Source organism: Phaenicophaeus curvirostris, chromosome 1, assembly GCF_032191515.1.
Source record: "Phaenicophaeus curvirostris isolate KB17595 chromosome 1, BPBGC_Pcur_1.0, whole genome shotgun sequence".
NCBI lineage: Eukaryota > Metazoa > Chordata > Aves > Cuculiformes > Cuculidae > Phaenicophaeus > Phaenicophaeus curvirostris.
Window position 1 is genome coordinate 32344547 of NC_091392.1, and position 7792 is coordinate 32352338.

At 48.7% G+C, this 7792-nt stretch overlaps 1 protein-coding gene across 2 annotated transcripts in view; it reads right to left on the bottom strand.

Moving 5' to 3' along the window:
* Window positions 1-7277, bottom strand: part of SLC38A1 (solute carrier family 38 member 1) — a 40257-nt gene extending 32980 nt beyond the window's left edge. For both annotated transcript variants that reach the window (XR_011336987.1, XM_069852028.1), the window contains exon 1: window positions 7113-7277. The gene's annotated coding sequence lies outside the window, so the exon portion shown is untranslated. The remainder of the gene's footprint in view (window positions 1-7112) is intronic.
* Between the last annotated feature and the right edge of the window lie 515 nt (window positions 7278-7792).

Genomic DNA, 7792 nt, shown 5'->3' on the forward strand with positions numbered 1-7792 from the left:
GGTGAGCATCAAGGCTTACTGCAAGGCAGGATCTGTTTTTTCCCACTGAAGGAGCAACTATGCATGTGGTTACCATGGCAGACGGGGCCTGGTACAGCCTGGTGCAAGGAGGGGGCTGATCTGAGCTGGGTCTTTTTTAACTCCTCTGTGTAGATTTCCACTGCAGATACCAGGGGAGCAAGTGCTTGGGTATTAAAATGTTGGCAGAACAAAAAAAATATATATGGACTTAGGCTACTGAAAAATAAATGCAGACTGGCAAGCAAAGGGTGGTTTTATCAGTGACATTCTGGAACAGTCTTCCCGAAGGTTGCCAGGATAAAATAGTCTACCTATTTTGGAGGAGAAGCGTGATCTTAAAAAAGGATGAAGCCACAGGAGATGGTGACTGCTGAGGTGGTAAGGACCAAGCCTGCTGAAGCTTCTTGTGACCATGAGTTCCTAAAATAAAAAATTCCTTAATAGACATGACAACCTCTGTATCAAGATCTGTAGCCCCTTGCCTTTAAAAGCCCATGTAAGGTTTGTCTAAGATTCGAGCAGAGCAGCCTTCCCTTTGGGCACCACAGTCCCTCAGGAGGATTTTCTGAACTTCCTCAACAACGTTGCTGTGCTTAATAAATTCCCTATTAAGCATCTCAAAAGCAGGTGCTTAAATTAGCGCTCCTGTGAGGTAAAGGGTGTGCTGGAGAGCAGACTTCACAGCCCACTGACATGCAGCTCCTGCTTCGTTGCTCTGCCCTTCTGAAGCTGAAATGCTGCAAGGCCGGCTTGGCAAGAAAATGGCTTGCTGGTTTATTCGCAAGGAATCTTTGCAGTGCAAAAGTGACAACCTTTTTTTTCTGTTTGTTTTAACCAAACCTCTGATTCTAGACAAAACTGATTGAATGAAGATGCTGCAACACCTTAGTGCAAGCAGTGCCAGCTGAAGGACCAGCAAGCACTTCGGCAGATGCCAGGTTTCAGGCAGACGAGTTGCTCCTGAAGCAGCAAGACACCAGGCACATCTTTGAATCTGCCTCAGGTTCTTGCTAGGTTAAGTGATTTACTAAAAATAAAAAAAAAAAACCCCGCACCAAACAAACCCCTGAAACCAAAAAAATTGAGTGAAATAACGCATTGCACTTCCAAGTATGAGAAAACCCAATTTCAGCGCCAAAACAAAAGGAGAGTGCAGAGAGCAGTGGGGCTGGGGACTGAAACTTTTACTGTCGCAGCACAAACTGATCACAAATCTTTGGCAAAGGACAACCACCTCATCCTTAGCACCTCCATCTGTAAAATTAAGATGATTATAGCAACAATAACACTCAGTTTGTGAACCGCTTGCAGATTCAAAGGGAAAGGGTGGGAGAGGTGTGATACCTGGAAAAAAACACTATACAAATTGCAATTTTTTTGCAAAGATACCTTTACCTTAGACATACACAGAACAAACCCTTCATCACTGCTAATCACACTAGGCAGCCTTCACAGTCACTGGAGTATGGGTAGCCACATGAATTTCACCCTCAAATCCCTATTTTAAATTCCAGGTTCACAGACGTGACTAATCACAAATCTAAAATCCCAAAGGCTAAGCTTCACATCAGCCAGCCGTAGTCCCTACAAGCTGAAAGTCCACTTCCAGGCTCATCACTTGGCCTTTACAACAGAGCCTGGCGTTGCCAGAGGACAATCCTTCGCGACCCATGGGAAGGGTCTGCAGCAATACTGAGCTGCTCTCTGCAAATGCAATAACTTTGTTCCCAAAGGGAACTTCCAACACTGGTATAGCTGGGCTAAGCAAGTCACCACTTCAGGTGTAGGTGCCACAAATGCTGTGGGAAGAAAAACAAAATTGCTTCAGCTAATGAAAATTCACCAGAAGTTGATGCTAAGCTATATTAGAAGCAGCATGGTAATATTCCTACTTTTAAGGCCTTTTCATTCAAGAAATGTAATAAAATAAATGCAAATTAAAAATCTATATTAACTAAAGTTCCTAATTAGAGCTTCATTCTCAACTTGAGTTAAAAGGCAGTAAATAATCATCTGAAGAGTTACTGTAGCAATCCAAATCACTTCCAGTTACTGTGCCTACTACTGTGCCCAGTCTTAAGGTTCCCAAACAGAAAAATTCCAGATACTTGCCATCAAACCTGTCTCTCCACACACACACACACACAGTAAATCAACAAGAAAAAATAAGAATTTTGCTCTTACTCCAAACTTTTCCACTTGGATCGGCAAATACTGCTCCTCAAAGCAGGCATCATCCCAAGAGAGAACCAAGAAAGACCTAACTGATGACCCCACTAAAGGAAACTTAAAAGTCTGTGTTTGGTAGCTGATCCCGTCCCTCCATTTAGTAAAAAAACCACCACTCTGGCTAGGAGCTTGGCTTTCTCTTTAAACAGCCTATGACATGTCTTGTAAAACCCATTATGGGTAATTTATTCATTGTATGCTCCTTGCAGAATATGGGAAAGCATACAACTGGTCACAGACTTCAGAAGGAGGACTGTGAGATTGCACAAGAAGATAAAATGAGTTTATTTTTCTCAAGGACACAGAGACCTCCACAAGCCACTAAAACACATTCCAATGGGGTCATTTTCTGTTGCCTTCTGTACCATAAAAAATAATAAAAAAATCCCTGCAATTTCAGTTTTCTGGACTGTTAATTCCACAACAGCAGTAATAGGCTCAAAAATTTGGATTTGAAAAAAATATGATAATACAGACAGTCTAATTTTATTTCTTCTGCTGGCTGAAGCAGGAATCCTTTCTGGGCTGTACCTGGGAGAAGGGTAATCTTGGAAAACACTCCACTAGAAATTGTGATTTTAACAGTAACATCATCAGTCTTGGTGGTAATGGTGGTGGCTTACTTCACAGGCCATTTTTTTCATATTCTGTAAGTGACATCATTGAAAAGTGCTGTCTTAAAACATGTGGCTGCCAAAAGGCTGACCCAGTATGCGAGAGGTGTTTGGACAAGTGGCCAAGTTGGACACCGTCTTGCCCATCTCTGGGTATGGTTTTTGTCACGTGCCCTGGTATAATCACTGGACACTTCATTCACAGAGTGCTACCCACAGTCCAATGGTCTCAGGGATGGCAAATCTCCAAAACATGATAAGGAATTTTAACTATGGAATTCAAGACAATTTGCTTAAAAGCTGAAATATGACTCAACTTTTTCTCAAAGGGATTTTTGGCAAGATCTCCTCATGGTCAGTTACGACTGATCAGAATCCAGCACTTGAGTTTCACACAAGCTGTTTTAATTCTTACAAAGCCTGAGATGCAATACGTCTTTCTCTACTCATACTTCTGAAAGTTCTTTCAAAGAAGAGCAGTATGACCAGCAAGACACAATGGCTATAAATAATGAAACACTGAGCCTGAAACTCAGTGAAACTCATTCACTTAAATGACAAAATGCAATAATAAGCTTTATATGTAAGAGTATCACCTTGGGAGGAGGGGAAGAAACTAGCCTTTTTGTTCAGCACTAGTGAACAAAATGACTTAGCAGGGAAGCAACTGTCCCCTTTTTGTTCAGCGTTAGCGACACCTGACACGTGGAACATAAAGCTCCTGATTTACTCCTCATCCACAGGAAGGACAAAATGGAGAGATTACAGAAGGGCCACTGAGATAACAAGGAGCTTGAAAATTAAAGACTGACTCACAACCACTGAGCAAACATCTGCAGTGCCTGAAATGTCATTGCCTCCGGCTCATCCGTAGTGCCCCTCTGCAGCAGGCTGAGCCGGCGGAAGGAAGCAGGTTCACGCGGGTCCCCGCGGCAGCCCAGTCCTGGTGGGTTCCAGGGTGCCCACCAAGGTGCTGGAACGTGTTCGATCTGCCTGCCAGCAATGCCGCCAGGCCGAGGGCAGCGTGGCAGACAGGGAGGTCCTCCAGCTGCAGCAGCTGTTTGCTTGGCGGCTGCAAGCCATCGCTTTAATTTCCAGGCCCCTTCTTTCTCACGTAGCCCTTGCCGCATGAGGGATGGAAACAGTTAAAAGATAAGGTGGGAGGGGGGAAACAAGCAGCAGAAGACTCGAGAAGGAAGCTCGGGGAAAGGATGCTATAAAAAAGGAGCAATGAGCACAAATGTGGATTGTCAACCTTCCTCTCAGTACTGCGTGACCTTGCCATGCAACAGGAAAGTGCTCCTGCTCTGCCCCACTGCTCTCCACCCCGCCCTTCCATGCTGCCATTAAGAAAGGGAAGACAGTCCCAGATTAAGTCTGGACAGGCTACTCAGCTGATCAAAGGCAGGCAAATAAGAAATCATAAAATCCTCGTCTGATTCACCCAGTGATTCATTACTTTAGGCAAAACACTTAAAGATGAGCCATAAAGGAAAATGGTTTTAAGTACATTTTTGGTTTGAGCCCTTCCCAGTCAATTAAGGGAAGGCATTTTGCAGAGGAATATAGTCACATTTTTTCCTAATTATGTTTCTCTCTGAAATCCTCTCAACAGCCTCGATTTTGCTAAAGCGATCCTAGAACTCACCACCACAAATAAATGAACTCTTGTCTTCCACAGAAAGTGGAAGTGCTGTATGAGTGGGGCTTTATGGCTTACAGCAATGAAACAGGCTACCCATGAATTCAAGAGGATTAAATAGCAACTCTGAAATTCTTATTTATACTAAATTTGGTACTACAGAAGGAAGAACTCTTTGCTTAAGTTCACATGCAACGCATTTTTCCTCCCCTCCTCCCTTTACAAGTAATATATTTGTTTCAGTTTTCTTGACTGTAAGAGACTCAGAGTGATATTTAACAGATAAGCTTAGACAAACATTATGAGAGTTATCTGGAAAACGGCTGTGAAACACTTTGAACAGGAAAAAGCTGCCATTTTTCCCAAGAAAGGCCACTCAAACTTCTTGGATAGGGTTAAGGTCACAGTGCTAAATACCTATCAGAAAGAAAACTGAATTCAGGTTTAGAGTATTTAAATATTCCCACATCTTGTTTGCCTCTAGAATACAAACTTTTAAAGTGGCAGTTATTGTCACACTATATGCTAAGCACGTTTCTACAGAAATGAGTAAGCTGAGAAAAAGACACAGGAGAGCACAGGAGGAAGGAGAGTCCCATTTCTGCTCGGTCACCACTTCTCCCCTGGTAAAGAACAAACCCCAAAACCTGAAAACGCCAACCAAATATAGGACAGAGACCCAGCTTGAGCAGCCCACAAGCAGACTGGCTGAGAGAGCCCTGCCTCCTCTTCTATCCTTTAAAACTCTTGTAAAAAGCAGGATTTGGACACGGAGGACAGCTGATTCTGCATGTTCTATGGCAGTCTGCAGAAGCCTCAAACTGCTCGGAGGATAATCCTCTGCACAGGAGTATGTGGAGTGTGGCACTCGCTGCCAACGCATCTCCCATCCTTACTGGGGCTGGAGAGCCTTAGCTGGTCCAACCACAGCATAAACAGTCTCAAGTGACAAGCCAGAGGATGCTGCAGTGTGCTTCAGTGAAGCGCTCTCTCTATGGTGCCTCTTAAAAAGAAAAGAAAAAAAAAATCCCATTCCAAAAAGGGCAAAGTCAAATAGGAGTCATTCAGTATGACAGTGAAGCAGATCACATTTTAGTCGGTGAATTTCCACTGAGCCACAGCAGAAGGCCTCTGCTCACCAGCAATATGGCGATTCCTAGATTTCAAGGTTTTGCCAGTCGGTTTGGTCATGGGCTCCTAGCCTGAAAAGGGCAGTTACTGACATTCTGTACCCTTCAGCAACAGAGGGAAATCCCTTAGACTTTCTGGACAAAGTTGGTAAGGGAGTAAAGGTTAGATGCGAGGATGCTCTTTCTTTTTCCCATTGTAGCTGGTTTTACTGTTAATCTAAGTTGGTTAGGCTCAGAATGGTTTTGGTTTGGGTTTTTCTTCTTCTACCAGACTGCACTGTATCAATTAACATAAAGGTGAATGAGGCACAGGTTACTATCAGAGAACCAAAGAATAGTGTGGGTTGGAAGGGACCTTAAAGATCATACAGTTCCAACCCCCCTGCCATGGGCAGGGACTCCTCCCACAGGATCAGGCTGCCCAAGGCCCCATCCAGCCTGGCCTTGGACACCTCCAGGGATGGGGCAGCCACAGCTTCCCTGGGCAACCTGTGCCAGCGCCTCACCACACTCATCGTGAAGAAATTAATCTTTTTGTCTAACCTAAATCTGCCCTTGTCCAATTTATACCCACTGCCCCCAGCCCTACCCCTACAAGGCTTTGATCACAGCCCCTCCACAGCTCATTTGGAGCCGGGGGATCAGTGGAAAAGCCCCAGAGCGGCCCGGGGGACACCGAGCAGCCTGAGGACACGCGGGCTCAGCTGCTGGCACAGACACACAGACACACAGACACACAGACACACAGTCTACAGCCTCGCCTTCCGCCAAACACGGGCTCTATTTTGGTCTTTTCCAACGCCAAATCAACAAAGCACACGGGCTCACACATCTCCCCTTCCACGAGGAGACGTATCCTAGCTACAGGTTGCTTTACAAACTCCACAAAACAATGGGGACAAACCCTCCGGCGACAGAGCGAGCCCGACCCGCGCACACGTGAGCAAACGCCCCCCGGGAGCCCCAGCCTGCCCCTTGTTGTCCTCGCCCCCCTCAGAGCGACCCTGCGGGGCTCTCCCGGGCTGCCAGGGCCGCGCTCGGCGTGCGCCCCGCGGGGCTGCGGCGGGACCGGCCGCGCCGACCCACCCACTACTCATTTATAGCTATTTTATTCATCTTTCAGGCGCTGCTAGCGAAAGCTCGCAGCTCGATCGCCTTTTTAAATGTTGCGGGGGGTTATTTTTTCTTTTTTACCCCTCCGTTTTCTTTTTTCCCGCCCCCCCACCCCCGCAGCATCCCCGGCCGCGTGGCCGCCGCCCGCATCCCCCGCCGCTCCCCGTCCCCTTCCTCGATTCACCACCCGCCCCCCTCCACCTCCCCGCCAGCTTTTTCATCTCCGCAAGCCCCCGGAGCCCCGCGTGTGGCCGAGGGGCCCGAGCACACGGCGAGGACAAAGCGCGGCGGAGCCCCGGCCGGCGCCGCCGAGACAAAAGGCTGCGGGGCAGCCGCCTCCCGGTCCCCCCGCGGCCGCCCTACCTTCCGAGAGCCGCGGGGATGATGCCCCGAGCCGCAGTCCAGCCCGAGCGCCCCGGCACGCCGCGCCGGTGGCAGCCAGGAAATCAGATTTAAGCGAGAATTGAGGAGAGAGGGGAAAAAAAAGGAAAAAAGAAAAAAAGAAAGAAAAAAGCGGGGCGAGGACGGGGTGTGTGTGTGTGTGTGGGGAGAAACGAAATTGGCGAAACGAAGGCGCCGAGGCAGATGCGGCTCCTCCTCCCGCCGCGGGTGTGGGCATGGGGAGGGGGCGGGAGCGCGCCCGCACGGGGACGCGCAGCCCGCCCCGCGGCAGGGAGCGTGGGTCCCCGCGGCCGCCACCCCCCGCGTCCATCACCCCTCGGCCCCCTGCATCCTCCGCCCCCCGCATCCGCCACCCCCCGGCAACCTGCATCCTCCCCACCTCCCGCGTCCTCCCCCCCCACCCTGGGCTCCCTGCATCCTCCACCCCCCGTGTCCATCACCCCCTCGGCCCCCCGCATCCTCCACCCCCCGCACCCATCACCCCCTCGGCCCCCCGCATCCTCCACCCCCCGCACCCATCACCTCCTTAGCCCCCCGCATCCATCACACACACACACGGGTTCCCTGCATCCTCCACCCCCCGTGTCCATCACCCCCTCGGCCTCCCGCATCCTCCACCCCCCGCACCCATCACCTCCTTA